This window comes from Stegostoma tigrinum, chromosome 22 (genome assembly GCF_030684315.1).
Source record: "Stegostoma tigrinum isolate sSteTig4 chromosome 22, sSteTig4.hap1, whole genome shotgun sequence".
In the NCBI taxonomy this organism is placed as follows: domain Eukaryota; kingdom Metazoa; phylum Chordata; class Chondrichthyes; order Orectolobiformes; family Stegostomatidae; genus Stegostoma; species Stegostoma tigrinum.
The window spans coordinates 7,733,347-7,738,298 of record NC_081375.1 but is presented as its reverse complement, the minus strand read 5'-3'; the positions used below and the strand labels follow the sequence as shown (position 1 = coordinate 7,738,298).

At 37.7% G+C, this 4,952-nt stretch overlaps 1 pseudogene; it reads left to right on the top strand.

Moving 5' to 3' along the window:
- The first annotated feature begins 2,768 nt into the window (after nt 1–2,768).
- LOC132210883 (sterile alpha motif domain-containing protein 9-like) lies at nt 2,769–4,952 on the top strand (annotated as a pseudogene).

Genomic DNA, 4,952 nt, shown 5'->3' with positions numbered 1-4,952 from the left:
GGTTCCGCATTCTGTGTCCCTTTCAATAATATGTTGTTTTTCTGTCCTTTCTCCTAAAGTGGGTATATGCACATTTAGCCATGTTTTATTTCAAACACCAAATTTTTTGCCCCGTTCACATGATTTATCTATATTCCTTCAGAGTTTTTCTGTCCTCTTCATATCTTACTTTCATTCTTAACTATACATCAAAAATAAACTTATCAAACATACATTCACTACCTTCATTTGAGTCAATGAGAAAGACTAAATAATTGAGGCCTGTCACATTCTGTGGCAAACCACTGGTCACATCCTACCAACTTGAAAATGACCCATTTGTATCCACACACTGCTTCCTGTAAACAAACAAAATCTCTGTCTATATTAGCAGATCAGCATTTTGGTAGTAAACATTGCCCTGACACTTTGCCAAATGTCTTTTGGAAATGTAAGTACACTACGTCCCCTTTATCTGTAATACTTGTTACTTTCTTGAAGCGCTCTAATTATTTAGTCAAATATGTTTTCCTTTCACAAAGCCATGTTGACTCTGCCTGATTGCATTAAGATTTTCTAAGTGCTATAACAATAAGAATAATAAATTCCAGCATTTTCCCTATGACAGACTTAAGATAACTAGTCCGTAGTTTCCTGCTTTCTGTCTCTCTCCTTTCTTGGATAGAAGAGTTGAATCTGCTATTTTGCAACCAGTTGGTTGCTTGGGGGGATTTTGAAAAGATTGAAACCAATGCATCTATCATCTCAGCAGCCAATTTTTTTAACACTCTAGGATGAACATCATCAGGCCCAGAGACTTAACAGATTTTAGTTGATTGGAAAAATAAGCATGGCTAAGTACATTTGTGAATCATTTGTTAAAATTCTGAGCTTCAGCCCTGTAAGCACAATTTTTGCAAATTAAAGTACAGCAGCAGAAATATGGACAGGACATATCTACATGTGCAACAGGCTGTAGGAGGTTTAGGGTGTCTATAACTTTTCACAGAATGACTTACATGGAAAACTCATTGATTGATGGAAAGCACATTTCAGCTTGTTAAAGAGGAGATTTTCCTAACTGTGATCTTTTACGAGATCTAACCGGAGATAAGCAAAACGTGCTGTGCAATTTTTTAGGCTGTCCATTTCTTCTCTAACATCACCACCTTCAGCTTGGTTTCAGACTATCTGCTGCTGAAACCCTCCTTCATGCAAATTGTTACCTTTAGATTTGACCAATCCAGTGCACAGTTCCCCTTCATAGACAGTTGGCCAGCATTTGAGGAAGTGTCATCTATATCTCCCAGTGTTCAGTGACTCCTACAGATATGTAAATGTAGAGTTAGGAGGTGAGGATCAGAATTTGTGGTGAAACCATCCAAGATTTAAATAACTTAAAAAAAACCCAGGCGCCAGCTCCTATGGGGCAGAAAAATTTGGAATAGCAGAATCAAAACAGTCACTGTTCACATGCTAATAAAATGTGAGGCTGGATGAACACAGCAGGCCAAGCAGCATCTCAGGAGCACAAAAGCTGACGTTTTGGGCCTAGACCCTTACAGGACAATGAAGAGACTGACAGTAGGTTACCAGTACTCCTGCTTGTTGAAGATTGTGATGAGGAATACATCGAGGATTTGAAAATCAATTTAGGACAAGCATATGCTACTTGCCTTTCAAAGCCAAGCTTCATTCTTCTACATTGCAAGAGGTCTACATTATCAGAGACATTTTCCAAAGCATCTGACACTGTGCATGTTAACTTTAATTATTAGACAATGAGGAAGTGTTGTTTAGTGGTAAACTGAAAGAACTTAAAAATGCAGTATGAAGAAGATTCCATCCTTACATTTTTTCTAATGGCCAAAGAATTTGATCAAAACTGTCTTTAACATCTGTGAAGAAATTGCTCATGAGTATTAATCAGATACCTGATGTTCTTGATCTAATTGGAAGCCTTGCAATACATGGGGGATTCATACATTACAGAATCTCAGTGGGAGGCATACATAAAACAATGTGCAGTGTGACAACTTACAGCACCTTTCTTTAGACAGCACGCTAAGAAAAGCAGCAGGCTGTCTGCTCTTGTGTTTGCATGAGCCCGAAGCAGAACTCCACCATATTTGCATAATACACCGTAAGGTTGTAGAAGAAATACCAAATCAGCTGGTGGTGCCACGAAATCACATTGTTATGAACCTTCTTGAGTGGAATGTACTTTTCAAATCCCAGTCCTCTAAACAAGTCGAGAAATTTATTAGGCAACTGCTTGTCCAAAGACAAGACAGCACAGATAAGGTCACGTTTTCATTTCCTCCCCCGATTACACACATAGGTGAAAAAGAGGGTAAAACTAAAGCTGACGTTGTTCTGGAAAAAGCCTGTGAATGTTTTGATCAGGATGCTTTTGTGGCTCAGCAATTTGCTCGATTTTTGTGTTGTGAGAGAAAGTTTACAAAAGCTGAGACATGGGTGCAAAAGGCTCACTTTTACAACCATCCAATTCTTATATTTTTCATACAGAAGGTCAAATATATCGGAAGTGGTTTAAGTCAGTCTTCAGTGTGGCAATGCAAAATACACAATAGCCTTCTGCACAAAGGTTTCAAAAGCCAATTGAGCTCACACAAAAGGCAATTGATGCTTTCCAGAATTTCCAAGAAACAGCCAAGGCAGAATCTGACTGGAATAATGCAGGCTATTTCAATGAAGTAGAGGTTGGGTGATATGTTGTGTAGCTTTTGCCTTTGCTTGACATATTTAAATGCAAGAATGGCTGCTACATGAACCTGATAAAATATTTACTGACAGATTGGATCCCGGAAGAAATAGACAAGAACTGGGACAGTTTCCATCAAAAGCTAAAACAACTGCAAAGCAATGGAATCAGTTTATGAACGCACAGCTACTTCAGTCCTGATAAATGCACTGAGGAGAAGCATTTTCATAACTTAAGAAAACGTGAAAAACTATTCTCATCGTTGTTCTGTTTCTTGGAAGATTCCAGAGACCAACTGCTGAGGCAAGAAAACTTGGAGCATTTGACACCAATTTTAAAACGTCACAAAATTTATCATCTGGGAGGTGGACGATTCACTAAAATATTTTCTTCAGCCCCTGAAACTTTAATTGAAATAATGCAGTTGTGCACCAATAAGCATGATGAAACTGATCTGAGAAACTACATCCTGTCACAGGTTGCCCTTGCTGTCCACTCGTACTACTTTTCTGAAGAGGAACTTCGCGATTTCAGTCACAGCCTGTATGCACTGAATGCTCTAGGGCAGTGCCCTGTCCCATATTTAATACAGGTATTATTGTACTGGCCAGAAGCTGAAGCTGACGATGATTTAGGAGAAGAAAACAACATATGTTTAATTGATGCATTAAATACCATGGACGAACTGTACAATACCAAAATAAAGGATGTCCAGGCTAAGAGAAAAACTAATTGCCCTCATTTCTTCCTCGGACGAGGAACTAACTTTCAGAGGTTTCTCTACAACACATACCTTGGAGATAGTAACCCATGGGAAGTAAATCCGAACAAGCTACAGTGCATTGAGGGTTGGACTGAAGGCAACCTGTTTTTTGTCCAGGGGCACTGCAGATAAAGTAAGATTCCAATTCACTGTGGCCCCAAATGTTTGGTACCATCTGGGAGCACAAGCGCTTCATTCAATTTAGGATTTACATTGCGAGGCTGTGTTGCTTATGACATTCAGTTTGACATCAAGGATGGAGATTTGGAATGAATAATTTGCATTGATGAACTCATCTTTTTGGGCTGATGGTGCTCAATGCTGCACAAACACCATTCATTTTTAAATAATGCAATGGAAAGCTCACATTATGGTAGTACAAAATTTAAGTCTTAGAATTAATACAAATTGTGAGCAGTATAAGTTTAAATTTATTAAATGATGGGACAGAGTAGATTTCTTCTAGCAGCTAGGTGGACTAGAATTAGAGGACTGTTTGCATGAGATTGAATAAATGAGATGTGGCATACAGAGAAAGAGAAAGCACTTAATCCAGAAAGTTAGAAGCCTGTGAAATTCAATTTCAGATTCAGTTATTAAGGCAGAAACTACGCCAGATTTAGCTTAGATTGATGGTTGAAAGGGTACGGGAACAGGCAACATTTATATCAAATATGATATATATCATCTGCTTCCATGGAAGGTAAATTCTGTCACAGACTGATTGAGCCCAATGGCTTGCATCTGTATTGTAATTTCTGATAAGTGTTTCAATGAGTAACAATGCATGTAACCTGGGTGGTGGGTTGCTTCTGGATAAGTGCTTATGTAAAAGGTTTCTGCTTATTTTGTTGCAATTACTGTGATAAATATAAATAATCATTCTATTCTAACGCAAAGACAACATTCATGAGTGATAATGGAACAATGGCTCTTCGTGCAAAATGATAGAATGTCTATTATTCTTGTAACCAGTCGCCCACGATGTAACGCACAAAAACCCTGTTGCACCCACGAAGTAATAATGCTTGTCAGTTACTTTGTCGTTATCCAGAAGAATGAAGGCATTTTAGATAACAAAGTGTGAAGCTGGATGAACACAGCAGGCCAAGCAGCATCTTAGGAGCACAAAATGTAGACATTTTGTTGCTTTTTGAAGATAAATTCCAAGCCAGAGATAGTGCTAACAATATTTCTTACATCTGCATTAATGCACTGTTTGCCTTTTTACTTTATTGGTTTGACGAGATTTAACTTTTGTGACAATATATTTCCCACTAGATTACTAAATGTGTCAATACATTTTTAAATGTTTTTATTGTCAATATATTTTAACTGGACTGTATTTTATCCTACACTGTCCTTTAGCAATGAGCATTGAGCTTTTCTAAGTTGGAAACAAATGACATGTGTGAAATTCCAAAATATTTAAATGTTTTTGGAATCCTGGATTTCTGAATTATATTTAGTAATGAAACTGAAAAT